Source organism: Phoenix dactylifera, chromosome 11 (genome assembly GCF_051530095.1).
Source record: "Phoenix dactylifera cultivar Ajwa chromosome 11, Ajwa_hap1_PhDact_Kaust_v1.1, whole genome shotgun sequence".
Classification (NCBI taxonomy): domain Eukaryota; kingdom Viridiplantae; phylum Streptophyta; class Magnoliopsida; order Arecales; family Arecaceae; genus Phoenix; species Phoenix dactylifera.
Genome location: NC_143200.1, coordinates 17464999 through 17484933, shown reverse-complemented (window position 1 = coordinate 17484933; position 19935 = coordinate 17464999). Strand labels below are relative to the sequence as shown.

Genomic DNA, 19935 nt, shown 5'->3' with positions numbered 1-19935 from the left:
AATCGAAAGATATAGCATTACAATCAAAATATTTAGTGGTAATTCTAGAAAATCATTCTTCTCTTTTAAAACCAAGAATTGTTATCCTATTAGACTCAAATTTAAAGACAAAAATATATCCAATGACAATATTTCAGCAAAAAATCACACTAACTAGATAAACAATCAAATCTAGATATAATCAAGCACCTCAACAATTCTATAGAAAAAGATATGATTGGATCTATGAAAAGAATCAGTTCAAGATTATCCCAATACAAGAAAAGATCTATTGATGAGAGATGATAAATAAGAATTGTATCAACACGAGAATCTATTACAAAGATCAAATATGAATGAAACTACCATCATCCAAGCGAGTTCTTCCCTAGCTTCACCAAAGAATTAGCTCTCCATGAATTTCTGGCTCCTCTTGATGATTTCTTTATAATGCAGCCTTTTCTCTCCCAGAACAACATGCTCCTCCAAGTATATATATGGTTTTTGGGGCTAAAAACCCTAGGAAACATGACTTAGACATGACTTTACCCTCTAGCACCAACGTCAGCATGAAGTTTGGGAGGCTCTTTAGATCGCATCTAATCTCCAAATTTTACGTTCTTATAGTCATTAGAAATCCTTAGAAGTCTAGTTTCCAACAAAATTTGAATCATCTCAATTGGACTTATGTAGCTCCCGAAATCATCGAAATACTACACAAAGGTCTGATCAATCAGGGCCCAGGCTGGCGGTTTAAGGAAACCTAACTTTGCAACCTCATAACTTTCTCTCTGAAGATCCAATTGACCTGATTCTTGATGCATATGAAACCTCCACATGTCTACTTCATCCCCACCAAGTTTCATTTTATTCGGACTGCAATGGGATATTCAATCTCCTTAACTCCATTCCTACAATAAAATCACCAAAATCAATTAAGACTTGGACACTTTGTGAAGTAAAGCTTAGATTAAAAAAATATCATAAAAATACCCAAATCATGCTTAAGTCTTAACAATTTAGCCTAAAGTAGTAGTGTTAAAAGGTACATTTTCATGCACCTATCACACCTCCCAACCAGCTTATTGCTAGTCCCTAACAATTTAAGCGAAGAAAAAGAACGGACTATATCCAACCCAGTGTAAACAGCTTTTGCATGAGCTAAGCAATAATATTCAAGTATAACAAACAAAGTACTTGCAAGAGATCAACAATACTATCAAAATCAGTCCATCAAGAGCAACTCCTAGAATTCGTGTGTGTGTGTACTCTAAGTTGTAACTATCTTACCACCAACCCTGACACATACAATGTCGAGAACATTTCAAACAAAAGCTTCGACTCCATATCTCACAGGTATAATATTCGATAGTAGACTAGTGTAAAGGGTCTCTCTATGGAGTTGAGAAAGGGTGTTCATACAAATATATGAGAAGGCAAGTGTTCATGAACAAGCAACAAACAAGCATTGATCTTATGATAGGATCACCAACCAATGGGAACTCAATCATTCTTACCACAAACCCATTTAGGATCAAAAAGGTCAATAATAAAAGGTTGTAATGAGGCTAAAGTTAAGTAAAATAAAAATAATAAAAGGATGGATAAGAGAATTCAAAAGAACTTTCCAGTACATGCTAGAGGTCTTCACAAGATATAACATCAAACACAACTTCCACGAACCGCTTGTACCTTTCTTTTTTTTTTCTCTTCTTTTCTTTTTTTTTCACGCTAGTCATACCATTTGGTTGTATTAGGCTAAACATGTGGGTTATACAACCATGATACTTGGTTATTTCATCAACAACTTCATACTAGCATTTTGAACCTGTGACAAGCGGTTTAGGAACCAATAGAATCATTTTCAGAGTGGAGATTAGAGCCTGAGACATTTTCAAGGCCTGTGGTAATAGAAAGTTGAAGCTGCTGGTGGAGTTGATTTGTTTCTTTGTTTTTTTCTTTTCTTTTTCTTCTTCCTTTTTCTTTTTCTTTTTTTTCTTTTTTTTTTTAAACACAACCGTTGGTTGCAATCATGGAGTCCATTTCAGCAAACCTGCCAGCACCAATGAGAAACCACCACATTACATCCCCTTTCTTGTCTTCATTATTTGTGGACCAATATTTTGTTAGATTTTTATTAAATAATGATTAAAAGTTTTCATACTTAAAATATATATATTATATATATATGTTAATAAGGGAGTTTGGCTTGGTGGTTGGTGTGTTGTTTGGGTGGGGATGAGATAACAGGTTCGATTCCCATTCCCTCCTTTTTATTTCTATTACGTAAAGCTTGGTTTTCTTGTGCTCGTTGGGATGTTCCCTCCTTGTCCGAGCCGAGCTCGGTTCTCTTGTGCTCGTTGGGCCTGTGCTTGTCTGAGCCGAGGTTCTCTGCAGCCGAGCTGGGCATGTGCTTGTCCGAGCCGAGGTTCTCTGCAGCCGAGCTGTGCCTGTGCTTGTCCGAGCGAAGGTTCTTTGCGCATGTGCTTGTGCTCGCTGGGCCCTGCCCCTGCTCGTCCGAGGTTCTGTGTGCCTGTGCTCGTCCGACCCACCTCAACTGAAGCGCGAAGAGCCGAGGCCGAGGTCGGACCACAGGTGTGATGAGCCCAGAGGAGCCGAGGTCGGACAACAGGTGCGATGAGCCAAGAGGCGCATGAGTCGTGCTTCGCACCCTTAGCACGAGGAGCCACGTCGCTTCCTCGATAGCACCTCTTCGCAACCGACCTCGCATCCGCTGGCCATACTCCCAGTATTTTTTTTTTTAAACTTTCTTACCGGTTTTGACCGTTGGATCGGTTTTGGGTCGCGTCTGTCCCGAAGAAGTCTATAAATAGACCTCTTCGGATTAGACAGGAGAAATATAGAAAATTGAAAACGGAGAACTTCTATTCTTCCTGTTTGCTGTTTTTCTTTCAATCAACGGGCTTGCTGCATACTGATTCTGGGTTCGAAAGCTTCTTTGATCCGTGCAAATCATTGAGGCAGAAGGAACAGTGCGAGAGGCTGTTGTATCTCAGGAGTAGAACGCCATCCAAGCCTAGTGCACTGTAAGGCGGCGAAATCTACTTCAAGGAAAGTGACCAACATACCACGCCTCAGCATCTCGGGTTCCATTTTTCCACTTTCTCTATTTATTTTCTATAAGCCTATTTCTGCCTATTATTTGTTGAAGTAGAGTATTATAGATTTAAAATTTTCTGGGACAGTATTTTCCCAACATTCTTGAAGTAGATCCTCCTACATATAATAGGCTAGTACTTAGAGTTACCCCAATGGCCAATGCAAGTGACCCGGTTCCTCCTGAAAAATTTAATGAAAATAACTTTAAGCCTTGGAGACAGAAGATGGAAATCTTCTTAACCACACTTGGGTTATTTTCCATAATCTTTGACTCTCCTCCAAATGAGGAAGAGAATGAACCAGCTAGAACTTGTAATTTGGAGGAATTTAAGAAGAAAGACTACCTGTGTAGGGGAAGGATTCTGTCCTATCTTACTGATCCCCTTTTTGATGTCTACTGCACTTTTAAAACCTCCAAGGAGATTTGGGATGATCTTAATAAGAAATATGGTATCCAAGATGCCGGAATGGACAAGTATGCTGCTAGTCAATTCCTGTCTTATAAGATGGTTGACACCAAGCCCGTAGTTGACCAAGCCCATGAGTTAACAGTGATTTATCATGAGTTAGGCTTAAGGGGAATGGGAATAACTGAGAGCCTTCAAGTTGCTTGTACCATTGACAAGCTCCCACCTTCTTGGAAAGACTTTGGGTTATCCCTGAAACATAAAACCGAGAATATGACAATGAAAACTCTATTGTCTGCCATTAGGATCCAAGAACAACACCTTGAGAAAGATAATGAGCAACTCATGAATCCTGAGCTTCTAACCAAGGTGAACTTTGTAGAAAGCCAAAATAAGACCCATAAGTTCAAGAACTCCAAATTTGAAAAGGGTGGACCTAGAAACAAAAGAAAACCTATGAAGCCAAAACACCATATCAATAAGAATGATCGGAAGCCGATTTGCTACAATTGTGGGAAACTCGGTCATATGGCTCGAGTATGCCGGATGAAGAAGAAGAAGTATCAGAACTATGAACATGCGCCTTCTCAACCTGCAAATCCACAAACCAACATGGTGCTATCCAGTATTGGTCCTACTAGTACTGATGATCGGTATGTAACTTTAAGTCCAGAATTAAATTTGGCAATTTGCTCTAACGATTGGTTAGTGGATACAGGTGCGAATGTTCATATGTGTACTGATCATACCCTTTTTACTACTTATCAGGTCCGGAGTGGCCTAACAGTAACTATGGGGAACTCCACCTCGGCACGAGTGCTTGGAACTGGAAAAGTACTTCTAAGGCTTACGTCTGGGAATGTGCTTACACTATTTAATGTGTACCATGTGCCCGATGGAAGGAGGAATCTGATCAGTAGATCTCTTCTAAATAGGAGTGGTTATTCTTTGTTATTTCAATCTAAGAAAGTGATTATAACAAAGAATGGAACATTTGTAGGCAAAGGTTATGAGTGTGATGGCTTGTATGTAATAAATAATGTATCTTTGGATTTTCCTTCTGATAACAATAATAAAATTGTGCTTTCAATATGTTCTTCATCTCTTTGGCATGCTAGATTAGGACATGTGAATAATAATACTATTAAAAGAATGATTAGCTCTGGTTTATTATCTAATGTTTCATTAAATGAAAAGGAAAGGTGCCAAATTTGTGTTCAATCTAAACAACCTAGAAAACCATTTAAAATAGTAAATAGAAATTCAACTTTATTAGAATTAATACATTCAGATGTATGTGATCTAAATGGAACTTTGACTAAAGGGGGTAGAAGGTATTTCATTACCTTCATAGATGATTATTCTAAGTATTGTTAAGTTTATTTAATGAAATCTAAAGATGAAGCATTTGAGATGTTTAAGACTTATAAATCTTTAGTAGAAAATCAACTTGACAAGAGAATAAAGATTCTCAGGTCAGACAGAGGAGGAGAATACACCTCTAATGACTTGAATGAATTCTGTAGAGTTAATGGAATTCTACATGAAGTTACACCTCCCTATTCACCTCAGTCTAATGGAGTGGCTGAAAGGAAAAATAGGACTCTGCAAGATATGGTAAGATCTTTGCTTGCCAACTCAAGTTTACCTGAGGTTTGGTGGGGGGAAGCAATGCTTACTGCATGTTTCCTGCTTAATAGGGTTCTATTTAAAGGTTCTAACGAATCTCCTTATGAACTTTGGAAAGGAAGAAAACCTAACCTAAACTTTGTAAAAGTTTGGGGTTGTTTGGCTAAGGTTAATATTCCTTTAATCAAGAAAAGAAAATTAGGACCTAATACTTTTGATGCTGTGTTTCTTGGTTATTCTCTTAATAGTGTTACTTATAGGTTCTTAGTCATTAGTTCTGATATTAATGGCATAGAAAAGAATACTATAATTGAATCTAAAGATGCTTCTTTCTTTGAAGACATTTTTCCATTTAAGGATAAAATAGAAAAGCATGTAATAAATAGATCTAATGATGCATCTTGTAGTTCGCCATCTAATTCTCTAATTATTCCTAATAATGAAAATAAAAATGAACTTAATGATATTAATGAACTTGGTAAAGGGAAAAGAATTAGGAAAAAGAAAGATTTTGGATCTGATTTCTATACTTTTATGGTTGAAGATGATCCTAAAACTTATAAAGATGCTATGAACTCATTAGATTCTATATTTTGGAAGGAAGCTATTAATAGTGAAATGAATTCACTTATGACTAATAAAACATGGTTTTTAACTGACTTACCACCTGGTAGTAAGGCTATAGGTTGTAAATGGATATTTAAGAAGAAATTAAGACCTGATGGTTCTATTGAAAAATATAAAGCAAGATTAGTTGCTAAGGGCTTTTCTCAGAAAGAGGGTATTGACTACTTTGATACATATTCTCCTATAACTAGGATAACCACAATTCGTACTTTAATTGCACTGGCTTCAATCCATAATTTGATAATTTATCAAATGGATGTCAAGACTGCCTTCCTTCATGGTGATTTAGAGGAAGAGATCTATATGGATCAGCCAGAGGGATATGTGGCTCAAGGACAGGAAAGAAAAGTTTGTAGGTTAGTCAAATCCCTCTATGGTTTAAAACAAGCTCCTAAGCAATGGCATAGGAAATTTGATAAAATAATTGTTTCTTATGGCTTTAAAGCAAATGAATCAGATAAGTGCTTATATTCAAAGTTAGAAAATGATTCATGTATTATCTTGTGTTTATATGTTGATGATATTTTAATTTTTGGTACTGATATGAATATGGTGACTGATATCAAAACTTTCTTGTCTAATAATTTTGATATGAAAGATTTAGGTCAGGCAGAGATAATTCTTGGTAACAGGATTACCAGAATACCTGATGGTATAATCTTTGATCAATCACAATATATTGAGAAAATATTGAAGAAATTTGATAAGTACAACTGTAAACCAGTGAGTACACCTTATGAGCATGGTTTGAACTTGAAGTGCAATAAAGGTGATCCAGTGGCCCAAGAGAAATATGCTCAAATTATTGGGACACTGATGTATGTTGCAAATACAAGTAGACCTGACATTTCTTATGCTATAGGAAAGCTCAGTAGGTTTAATAGTTGCCCTAGTCTTAGTCACTGGGAAGCACTGGATAGAGTACTTAGATACTTGAGAGGTACCATGTATTATGGTTTACATTACTCAAGATTTCCCGCTGTACTTGAAGGATACAGTGATGCTAGTTGGATCACTGATTCAGTGAATCGAAAAGGAACTAGTGGATACATATTCATGTTGGGTGGTGCAGCTGTTGCTTGGAGATCATCCAAACAAACTGTGATCACAAGATCCACTATGGAGGCTGAGATTGTAGCCTTAGATTCTGCAAGTCAAGAAGCAGAATGGTTTAAGAATCTTATGTCTGAAATACCTATTATGGAAAAGCCTATACCTGCTATCTCTTTGTTATGTGATAATGAAGCTGCAATTAATACTTGTAGAAATACTGAGTATAACAAGAGAAACAGAAGACACATTAGTGTGAGACATAAGACTATTAGATACCTAATTAAAAATGGTATCATAACTTTGGAATTTGTTGGATCTAAAGATAACCTAGCAGATCCTTTAACTAAAGGACTGGCTAGAAGCAAAGTCATAGAAACATCAAAGGGGATGGGACTGAAACCCATAAGGAATCATTGACAATGGCAACCCAACCTTTTCTGACTGGAGATCCCAAGACGAAAGGTTCAACGGAAAAAACAAGTTGTTTAATGATTAGTTAGCACTATTATAAAATGACTTTATGTCATTTGGTCTCTCCTTGTGATGTGAGTGCTAAATACAGCAGAGGTATACGGAAGAGTTTAAAACTCTGAATGAGTCCGAGTTTATGGCAAGGTGCTGTGCTGCGAGCACCCTTGGAGGACTCACCTATGTGAGTGTGACTGTGTGGCCGCAGTCTATGGGGATAAGGGTTTAACCCCTAGAGCACTCATGAAACTGAGATATTGGTGCATAAGGCCAGAAAAAGCACCACCTATAATGAACCCAGTATTTGCATTTGTCATGGGTGAAGTATATAGAAATCTGAACCAAAGGATTTGGTTCAAAGCTTTTTAGCTACCACTATACCTTTCAGATGAAAATATACTTTCACTAGGTAAAGGTTCAAAGCCGCAAGCTACCTTTATTGAAGTCGTGACATAAACAAGCCCGATTTGACTATTTTTTATTTTTGAAAACATTTTAATCAGGTGGGGGAATGTTAGATTTTTATTAAATAATGATTAAAAGTTTTCATACTTAAAATATATATATTATATATATATGTTAATAAGGGAGTTTGGCTTGGTGGTTGGTGTGTTGTTTGGGTGGGGATGAGATAACAGGTTCGATTCCCATTCCCTCCTTTTTATTTCTATTACGTAAAGCTTGGTTTTCTTGTGCTCGTTGGGATGTTCCCTCCTTGTCCGAGCCGAGCTCGGTTCTCTTGTGCTCGTTGGGCCTGTGCTTGTCCGAGCCGAGGTTCTCTGCAGCCGAGCTGGGCATGTGCTTGTCCGAGCCGAGGTTCTCTGCAGCCGAGCTGTGCCTGTGCTTGTCCGAGCGAAGGTTCTTTGCGCATGTGCTTGTGCTCGCTGGGCCCTGCCCCTGCTCGTCCGAGGTTCTGTGTGCCTGTGCTCGTCCGACCCACCTCAACTGAAGCGCGAAGAGCCGAGGCCGAGGTCGGACCACAGGTGTGATGAGCCCAGAGGAGCCGAGGTCGGACAACAGGCGCGATGAGCCAAGAGGCGCATGAGTCGTGCTTCGCACCCTTAGCACGAGGAGCCACGTCGCTTCCTCGATAGCACCTCTTCGCAACCGACCTCGCATCCGCTGGCCATACTCCCAGTGTTTTTTTTTTTTTTTAAACTTTCTTACCGGTTTTGACCGTTGGATCGGTTTTGGGTCGCGTCTGTCCCGAAGAAGTCTATAAATAGACCTCTTCAGATTAGACAGGAGAAATATAGAAAATTGAAAACGGAGAACTTCTATTCTTCCTGTTTGCTGTTTTTCTTTCAATCAACGGGCTTGCTGCATACTGATTCTGGGTTCGAAAGCTTCTTTGATCCGTGCAAATCATTGAGGCAGAAGGAACAGTGCGAGAGGCTGTTGTATCTCAGGAGTAGAACGCCATCCAAGCCTAGTGCACTGTAAGGCGGCGAAATCTACTTCAAGGAAAGTGACCAACATACCACGCCTCAGCATCTCGGGTTCCATTTTTCCACTTTCTCTATTTATTTTCTATAAGCCTATTTCTGCCTATTATTTGTTGAAGTAGAGTATTATAGATTTAAAATTTTCTGGGACAGTATTTTCCCAACATATTTATCATCCTTAGCATGTACTTGAAAGTAAAAAGTAGGAAAGATATAATAATTTAGGTTCAACTCCAATGTGGAGGGGGGTAAGGATATATGGGTTTACAAAGGAAAGAGTTCTTTTTTTTTCTGGCTCAAAATTGTCACACCCCAAATCCGGATCATGACACGGCCGTGCTATTGCAATCTTATGCACACAATAACACGAAGCCACTTAAAATTTCATAATAAAAATAAATAGTTTCATTTACTAATGTCATAACATTATTCATGAAGTTGGAGCAGTACAGAGCTTCTAAAATTTGATTATTATATAACATTTTCAGTTACCCCAACCCTGAATAACACCAAGCTCCCTGCTCCTAGTAGTCTTATTTCTCTATAGAAAAAGAAGATAAAAAGATATGAGCTACACAGCTCAGTAAGTAACCAAGTACTATCTTATTGGATCAAGCATAATTATGCTAATGCAGTATTTAAGAAGCTAACAGTTATGGTAAAATAAAGCATTTTATAGATGATATACACAAATCAGGTCATAAAGCAATGCAGGTTCTATCAATGAAAGTTCATAAATATAAATATGCATCATATAAAATTCTTGCCATTATTCATGCTTTGAAATCCGTACTTATCATAATTCATGCTTTGAAATCCGTACTTATCATAATTCATGCTTAAAATCCGTACTTGTCATAATTCATGCTTTGAAATTCATACTCTTAGATAATAGTGCAGCTATGGTCACTATTATTACCCATGACAGGGCCATAATCTTTACTAACTATTATTCCCCGTTGGCAGGGTCTAAGCCAAGCAATTATAACCCGCTGGCGAGGGCCGTATGTCGAGCTACTATAACTCGCTGGCGAGGGCCATAATCTTTGCCAACAATTATTTTTCGTTGGCAGGGTCTACACCAAGCTACTATAACCCACTAGCGAGGGTCGTATGCTGAGCTATTATAACCCGCTAGCAAGGGTCGTCTGCCGAGCTATTATAACCCGATGGCGAGGGCCGTACATAGCAATCTGAGAGTTTCTAAATTATTATTCTTTTTCTTTCATAAATCATAATCATCATAAATAGGTTGGAAAATGATAAATGGCATCATATAATTTAAAATGCATAAACATGCCTCAAATATCATTTTTCATGCAGTCTAACATAATCATAATTTCATAACTCATACAATATTAAATATTCATGAAGGATGCCCTTTAATCAAATTCATGAATCATATGCAATCATATACTTGATCCTAATTTTGAGAAAATATATCATATCAAATACAATTTCATAATTTCATACTTACAATTAAACAGTAAATTGAAAATCAATAAGATGGTGCCAGGGTTACTTACCGCAATTTGCTTTCCAATTTTTTACGTCTGGGTGACAATTCCTTGATTACCTAAATAAATCACATAGGGGTCACATTAATCCCTATTTATTTCATAATTTTCTAATCATGAATTTACTTGCTTGGATCTTAAATCCAATTTACTTAATTTAGAGCCCTTGACCTCGATTTAGAACTCAATTGGGTTCACGTAGGTCAATTGGGTCTTTATTTAAAGAATTGGGCTCGGTTCCTGATTGGGTCTAGCCCTATCGGATCAGTTTGATCTTCTGATTAGGTTATTGGGCTCAATTTCAAGTCCAATTAGGTTTAATTTTGGTCCAGGGTCAATGTGGCTCATTTAGGCTTGAGTCAGGGTCAGCCCAAAGTCAATTTGGTCTCAATTTAGTTAAACTGGTTTTGAATTGGGCTTGATTCATATTCAATTTGGGTCTGCTGAGACTAACTCAGCTTAATTGGGTTCGGACCCAACTCAATTGGGCTTAATTTCGCTCGGATTTAATCCAATTTATAGTTTGGGCTCGTCCGGACTTAGTCCAATCTGATTGGGCTCAGTTTTAGTCAAATTTGGCTAATCCATTTTTTCTTTTCTTTTATTTGGGCCTAACAGGTTCGGACCCGAACTTGGATCCGACCCGTTAGGTCGGACCCGTTAAGGGTCTTTTTTTTCTTTTCTTTTCTTTTTTTTTTCTGATACCAAATGTCACGCCCTCGCCTGCGTGAGGCACTTGAGGCACCTAGTGCCCACGTGGGGGCCACATGAGGCACCTAGTGCCCACGTGGGGGCCACATGAGGGGGAACACGGGGCTCCCCTGCCAGATATTGTCCGGTTCTGGAGCTTCACGCAAGCGTCCTTCACCCCTTCCTGATTTTATTTTTCTTCCAAAACGCGTCTGCAGGATTAGGAGACACCCGTCTCACATGCCCAGGCTCTGAAACGAGTCTTTTCGATATGGGACTATTGGGCCTCACACCCTTTCCACCATCGGATAAGAGTCGTCCTCGGCTCTGATAAAAATGCTTCTAATGGATAAAACATGGGTTAGCTTGAAAGGCTCAAACATTCATCCTAAATTGACCTTCATCATCTCCTAAGTATAATCAACCAATATACCACAAATTGTGTAGTAAAAATTTCCAATAGAGCAACCAATTCAAAAAAATCAATGAACGCATGCCACAAGTCTCTGAACATGATGAACTCTCTCTCTCTAATGCTCACCAATGCGTAAATACTTAAGTTTGAGAGTTCTCTAATTGTATGCATTGAACATCCATCAAACCACAAGGCTTAGATGCGTGCATAAAAAAAAGAATTCTAAAGGTGTCTTAATAGTGTGACTAAGATAGAAAATTGACTCCAGCAAAAATACTCTGTAATCATTTGTTTTTTTTTAAAGCAAATTCATGCAAAAACACATACACATGGGCTGCCCTCCCCCAACTAAAACATGACATTGTCCTCAATATATGGAAATAAAAGCATAGGAAACAAAATAGGATAGAGGTCACCTGATTAGCGGAACACAAATCCATGGTAAAAACAGGAAGCTGGCAAACCTGAAAATTAAACTAAGGAAACCAAACGAAATAAAACAAGACAAGCAAAAACAAAAACTGAAACAAAGACAAAATAAAGAAAAACAAAAAGAAACAAGGAAAAAGAGAAACGTACCTACATGGGCATAGCATCACTGTTCGTAGATGGGGTCCATGAGAAGAATATCTTCCTCTACCTCTTTCTCAAGGATCGGCTTGAGTCTCTGGCCATTTACCTTAAACACCTGACCATCTCTAGGATCTTCTATCTCTACCGCTCCATTCTCAAATGCATGCTTTACCACAAAAGGACCAGTCCACCTAGATTGTAATTTACCAGGGTGTTTATGAAGCCTAGAATCATATAAGTATACTCGTTGATTAGGTGCAAACATTTTTCTAAGGATATTTCTATCATGAAATGCCTTCATCTTAGCCTTGTAAATTCTAGAATTTTCATAAACTTCATTTCGCAACTCTTCTAACTCGGTCATCTGGAACTTCCTAAGCTTACCGGCTTCAAGTAAATTAAAGTTAAAGTTCTTAATAGCCCAATAGGCTCTATGTTCTAGCTCTACCGGTAGGTGGCAAGGTTTACCAAAAACAAGCCTATAAGGTGACATGCCTAAGGGGGTCTTGAAAGCTGTATGGTATACCCAAAGCGCATCAGTTAATCACAATGACCAATCCTTTCGGTCGGGGTTAACCGTTTTCTCTAAAATACGCTTAATCTCTCTATTAGCAAGCTCTACCTGCCCACTTGTTTGAGGATGGTAAGCTGTAGAAATCTTATGCACCACTCCATCTTCCTCATCAATGCTTCAAAGAAACGGTTACAAAAATGTGTACCCCCATCACTAATGATAACATATGGTGTACCAAAACGAGACAACACATTTTTCTTTAGAAATTTAATTACCATCTTATTGTCATTGTTCCTACAAGTTGCAGCCTCTACCCATTTGGACACATAATCTACTGCAACAATAATATATGGATAACCAAAAGAAGGAGGAAAGGGTCCCATAAAATCTATACCCCAGCAATCAAAAATTTCTATCACTAAAATTGGATTCAAAGGCATCATATTACGACAGGACAAAGCTCTTAATTTTTGACATCTCTCACAAGAATGATAGTAAACATTTGTGTCTCGAAACAATGATGGCCAATAAAATCCACACTGCAAAATTTTTGCAGCAGTTTTCTTTATAGAGAAATGGCCTCCACAAGCTTGGGAATGACAGAATTCTAATACACTTGCTATCTCATCATCTGGGACACATCTCCTCATAATTTGGTCAGGATAGTACTTAAAAAGATGTGGATCATCCCAATAAAAAAAATGTACCTCTGTTAAGAACTTTTGTTTATCCTGTGCATTCCAGTTTGATGGCATCTCACCTGTTACCAAATAATTGACAATATGTGCAAACCACAGCATGGAGGTGATAGAAAATAAATATTCATCTGAAAAATCATCACGGATCGGTGGTGTATCTATAGTACCCTCAAACATTAGCCTTAAGAGGTGATCAGCCACCCCATTCTCTATACCCTTCTTGTCCTTGATGGTTAGATTAAATTCTTGCAAAAGCAAGATCCACCTAATTAATCGCGCCTTAGCATCCTTCTTTGCGAGAAGATACTTAAGGGCTGCATGATCTATAAAAATTATAATAGGCGAGCCAATCAAATAAGCACGGAATTTATCTAATGCAAATACTACAGCTAGTAGTTCTTTTTCAGTAGCAGAATAATTCATTTGAGCACTATTTAAAGTCCTACTAGCATAATAAATGACAAAGGGCTTTTCCTCTCTCCGTTGACCTAAGACAGCCCCTACTGCGTAGTCACTTGCATCACACATAATTTCAAAAGGTAAACTCCAATCTGGTGACTACATTATGGGAGCCGAAGTGAGCTTCCCAATGAGCATTTGGAATGCCCCTTGGCACTCTTGTGTCCACTCAAATGGGGTATCCTTAACTAGAAGGTTACACAATGGTCTAGATATGGCAGAAAAATTCTGGACAAACCTCCTATAGAAACCAGCATGACCAAGGAATGATCTAACATCCTTCACAGTCTTAGGTGTGGGCAACTTAGAGATCAACTCAATTTTGGATTGATCAACCTCTATTCCCCTAAAGAAAACAATATGGCCCAAAACAATACCCGAAGGCACCATAAAATGGCATTTCTCCCAATTCAATACAAGACCTTTTTCTTTGCAACGAGCTAGAACCCTTTTTAAATTAAACAAACATACATCAAAGGAGTCACCAAAAACAGTCAAGTCATCCATAAACACCTCCATGCAATTCTCAACCATATCACTAAAAATACTCATCATGCACCTTTGAAAGGTAGCTGGAGCATTACACAAACCAAATGGCATACGACGAAATGCATAAGTTCCAAAAGGACATGTAAAAGTGGTCTTATCCTGGTCCTCTAAAGCAATTTCAATTTGATAATAACCAGAATAACCATCTAAAAAACAATAAAAGGGATGACCAGCTACACGCTCTAAGATTTGGTCGATGAATGGAAGGAAAAATGATCTTTGCGAGTTGCAGCATTTAACTTCCTATAATCAATGCACATGCGCCAACCAGTTACTGCTTTGGTCGGGACAAATTCTCCTACATCATTCTTCACAACTGTAACACCTGACTTTTTAGGAACTACCTGCGTAGGACTAACCCACTTGATATCGGCAATCGGATAAATAATACCTGCATCTAACAGTTTTAAGACTTCATTTTTCACAACTTCTTTCATAGTAGGGTTTAGCCTACGTTGGGGGTCTCTACGAGGGTTAGCTCCCTCCTCCAAGTGAATCCTATGAGAACAAATTAAAGGGCTAATGCCTTTAATGTCGGCCATAGTCCATTCGAGTGCAGATTTATGCTCATTCAAAGTTGTGAGTAATTTTTCACCTTGTGATGCACTTAAGTCAGAAGAAATTATTACATGAAAGGTATCACTTGGACCAAGAAATGCATGTTTCAAACCCTTAGGCAGTGGCTTTAACTCGACTTTTGGGGCTTCAATGGTAGATGGCTTCGGTTGTTCTCGCATCAAGGGCAGCTCCTCAAATCTTGGTTGCCATGTCCTCGTCCCATAATCCCGAGATGAATAAAAAATAGCACAAATATTAGTAACATCATTAGAGTCAAATGTGCTCTCAAACCCAAAATTAATAAGAAAATGTTTTCCCGACAACGGCACCAAAATTTGATTACGCCCAAAGAATAATGCGACTATCGCAGTATATATTGGGGTGTCAATTCCACAAGAAGAAGGTAGAAACACTAAAAGAAACTACAAAACTAAGGAGAAATATCAAAGCAGTAAAATGTGATGTGAATGTTTAAAAGTAAATTGACAATTAGATTGTAGTAGTAAAAAGATATGACCAGAATCAATGGCAGCAAAGCATCGGGAATTTCTCACTTGAATCAGGTAATTCCATTCATATTTGATCTATTGGATAACTCAATTAAAGATCATAGCACCAGATTCTCTAATCGGAAGATATAGCATTACAATCAAAATATTTAGTGGTAATTCTAGAAAATCATTCTTTTCTTTTAAAACCAAGGATTGTTATCCTATTAGACTCAGATTCAAAGACAAAAATATACCCAATGGCAATATTTCAGCAAAAAATCACACTAACTAGATAAACAATCAAATTTAGATATAATCAAGCACCTGAACAATTCTATAGAAAAAGATATGACTGAATCTATGAAAAGAATCAGTTCAAGATTATCCCAACACAAAAAAAAATATCTATTGATGAGAGATGATCAATAAGAATTGTATCAACATGAGAATCTATTACATAGATCAAATATAAATGAAACTACCATCATCCAAGCGAGTTCATCCCTAGCTTTACTAAAGAATTAGCTCTCCATGAATTTGTGGCTCCTCTGGCATAAGTGTGTTTATCAGGTAAGTTTGGTGACACTCATCGTCCTCCTGTGGCTGTTTGCTTATGTGGAAAATATTGACCTCAAGGGTCATATACCCAAAGGACAACTTCATCAACCCATTCTTGCAATTAATAAGAGCATTAGCAGTAGCAAGAAAATGTCTACCTAAAATAATGGGAATTTTTGATTCAGAAATAACAATAGAGTGTGTGTCTAGAATCAAAAAATCAATAGGATAGTAAAATTTATCAACTTGAATCAATACATCCTCAACTATCCCCCTTGGTATCTTTACTGATCGATCAGCTAACTGTAAGACCACAGAGGTGGGTTTGATCTCTCCTAATCTCAATTGCAAGTAAATAGAATAAGGCATGAGATTAACACTAGCTCCCAAATCAAGTAAGGCCTGTGCAAACTCATGATTCCCAATAATACAAGAAATTGTGGGATATCCTGGGTCCTTATACTTTGGTGGGATTCTCTGCTCAATCAAAGCACTTACTTGTTCTGTCAGAAAAGCTGTTTTCTTAACATGGTGTTTTCTTTTTACAATGCACAAATCTTTAAGGACCTTTGCATAAGTTGGAACCTGTTTTATTACATGTAACAAAGGAAGATTAATTTTCACTTACCTTAGGTTCTCTAGGATCTCGCCACTATGGTCCATAACTCTTGAGGTAGACTTGAGAGCTTGAGGAAAGGGCACTCTAACTGAACTCTTCACTATCTCTTCCTCTCTTGGAACATCAACTACATCAGTACTCAATTTCTCTTGTGTGTCCTTAGGCTTGGGAACCCCTTCTATAACCTTACTACTTCGAGTAGTTATGGAATTAACCTCCTTAAGATCTTATCTATCAGGGTTAGAAGTTTGTGCCATATGCTGACCTTGGGGATTCGGTTGAGCTTGGGATGGAAATTTTCCTCGCTCATTTACGGTTAAAGCACTAATCAACTCAGACACTTGACTTCTAATCTCTTTATTTTCCTCAACCACCTGAGTAATCATTGATTCAAACTTCTGGTTTGTCTTATTCTGAGCCTCAATAAAAGCATGTAATGTGTCCTCTAAAGGATTTCTAGAAGATGGGGCATGGTATGGAGGTGTAGAATAAGCTCTAGGCAACTGTGGTTGTGCAGGATGTTGCGGGTCAGATTTCCAACTAAAGTTAGGATGGTTCCTCCAACCAGGATTATAGGTATCTGAAAAGGGTGTAAAAGGCTTCTTGTACATACCTAGGGCATTACAATGTTCCTCATACACACCCCTCATTTCAGCAAATGTGGGACAATCTTGAGCTAGGTGATCCACTCCACCACACACAAAACAGGATCCATGAGACTCAACACGAGAAATAGTATGTGTAACCTTTGCATCCTTCGTTCTTAAGGCCTCTAACTTCCCAGTCAGAATCTCTACCCAGGCCTTTAGATTATCCTCCTCTCTAAGATGGTAAATTCCTCCACTAGAAGGAGTAGATGTAGGTTGTGACCTACTAGTACTATCAGTCGCACTAGGTCCTGTCCAAGTATGAGCTTTCTCAGCTAGGTCATTCAGGTATTCTATGACCTCATCCGGATCTTTCTGCAAGAACTCACCGTTACACATTATCTCTACAAATTAGAGCTCTCTAGGTGTAAGTCCCTCATAAAAGTAACTAACTAAACGCCAACTCTCATAGCCGTGATGAGGACACAATTTCAACAAGTCTTTAAACCTCTCCCACACCTGATACAAAGTCTCACCATCCTTTTGTGCAAAGGTTGAAATCTATCTCTTCAAACCACTGATCTTATGGTGGGGAAAGTATTTGTTAAAGAAAACCTGTGTCATCTCATCCCAAGATCCTATTGATCGCGGTCTCAGTGAATACAACCAACTTTTCGCTCTATCTTTCAGAGAAAATGGAAAAAACTTAAGTCTAACTGCATCTATTGTACCGAGTTGACTATGAAAAGTCACCATTACCTCCTCAAACTCTCTAATGTGCATGTAAGGATTTTCATTCTCTAAACCATGAAAGGTAGGAAGTAAATGTATCATTCCTGGTTTACAATCCTGTTGTGGAACAATGGGTGGAAACATAATGCATGACGGTGTGGCTGTGCGTGTAAGATGGAGATAGTCCTAGAGAGTCCTAATGGGTTGATCTTCATGATTGCTCATGGTGTTAGAATTAGATGGCGTATCAGGCAAATTCACAAAAAAAGTGTTAGGTTCTAATTCCAGTCTTTTTGCAAATCTACCTAACTCGTCTCTATGCCTACGCATGCAACACAAAATATATGTATATTATTTTTTATTTTTTTTTGCACAATCAAATCAAAACTATGAATGAAATAAACTGAAGACAAAAAGTAAGAGGAAAAAAAAAAAGAAGAAGAAACGAGGTTACCGCTTTGACGAATTAATACAGCAAACCTATTCCTTGAAGTGTTTCTTGTACCGTTCTCCCCGGCAACAGCGCCAAAATTTGATTACGCCCAAAGAATAACGCGGCTATCGCAGTATATATTCGGGTGTCGATTCTACAGGGAGAAGGTAGAAATACTAAAAGAAACTACAAAACTAATAAGAAATATCAAAGCAGTAAAATGTGATGTGAATGTTTAAAAGCAAATTGACAATTAGATTGTAGTAGTAAAAAGATATGACCAGAATTAATGGCAGCAAAGCATCGAAAATTTCTCACTTGAATCAGGTAATTCCATTCATATTTGATCCATTGTGTTGCCCAAGGTGACAACCCAAGAGGGAGGGTGAATTGGGTTTTCTAAAAAATTATGTTCCCTAATTTACTTTGAATTGAATGCAGCGGAATGATAAGATGTTATTTACTTTAGCTCTAGGCAATTACAAGTAAAGCAGTTGAAAATTAAGTTAGAGCAATTATAATCTATGTGAATGGTAAGAATGGAGTGGAAGCTAAGCAAGTTCTAAACAATCACTTATAAATCAATAGGAAACAAAGCTAGAGTTATTACACAATCAAGTATGAATGTAAGGCATAAAACACAAGAGATAAGGCATCACAAATACCAAGATGTATAGTGGTTCGGTGCACCTCAGCACCTACATCCACTCCCCAAGATCTCTTGGAAATTTCACTATAATCCCTCAGATTATAGTCGGTTGTTTTACAAGCTCACAACCTAACTTGTTGTTTTTACGAGATCACAACGAACTCGGTCGGTTTTCACAGGCACACTGACTAGAACCATCCGATTATTTTTTGGGTTCACAATCAAACCCAGTTGGTTTTTTCCGGTTCACCAACTATAACCTTACACCTGGTTTTTCCTTTGGCTCACCAACAAACCTTAACCCTTTGATTCAATCCCTTGATTGAATCAAGTTACAAGATATTAGAACAAGAGTTTAAAGCAAATACAAGCTTCTTAAACAAGCAGATATAGCAAATATAAATAAGTAGAGTAAAGAAAAGAAGCCCTCAAACAAATTTTGTAGATGAAGAAACTTGGCTTCTTCTTTACTTAACCCTCTTCTGATTTCGCACGAGGTAGAGGATCACTGAGGCAGCACACAGTTGGAGAGGAAGCTTTAGGATTCACTCGGATGCTCTTCTTCTCTCTCTTTTGCTTTGAATGGCCCTTTTGTGCTTTTGGAAGGTTTTTCTTGAAATCTCTTTGAAATCTCTTCCCTATGTGTTCTCTCCCACTTTCTTAACTTTTCCTCTAGCTCTCCCCTTGATTTTATAGCTTTGGATGGCGTGGGAACAAAGATCTAGCCATTAGAGACAAAAATAGAGCCGTTGGAGTTGAGAAAAAAACTAGCTGTTATGCCTCCCAGCGTGTTCGAGTCGACTCGGCTGAAGTAGGAGTCGACTCGTGAATAAGAGTCTGCCGGCACTGTAGCTGGGAGTCGACTCGAGCACTGTAGCGCTGAAATAGGAGTCGACTCGAGCACTGTAGCGCTGAAAATCAATTCTCTATCTTTTTGTCTGTTCTCAGTCGGAGTCGACTCGCAGAGTTCCGGAGTCGACTCGAGCACTGTTCCTTGAAACTCCAGAGTTTCAGAGTCGACTCTGAACTTTCAGGAGTCGACTCGAGGACAATTCTTTTGAGTTTTTCTTTAGAATTGTCCCTCCAACTTGAATCCTTTGAACTTGAACTTTGGGCCAATGAAGTGTAGCTTTCTTTCAACTTTTCTTGAGAGCTTTTGAGACCT

General features: G+C 38.2%; 1 non-coding gene and 1 pseudogene across 1 annotated transcript; one reads left to right on the top strand and one right to left on the bottom strand.

Moving 5' to 3' along the window:
- Positions 1-11945: 11945 nt before the first annotated feature.
- Positions 11946-17359, bottom strand: LOC148700681 (uncharacterized; annotated as a pseudogene).
- Positions 17360-17425: 66 nt separating this feature from the next.
- On the top strand, positions 17426-17533 carry LOC120111434 (small nucleolar RNA R71). The gene has a single exon (XR_005512620.1). It is a non-coding gene; the product is annotated as a small nucleolar RNA R71 (small nucleolar RNA).
- Positions 17534-19935: the final 2402 nt, after the last annotated feature.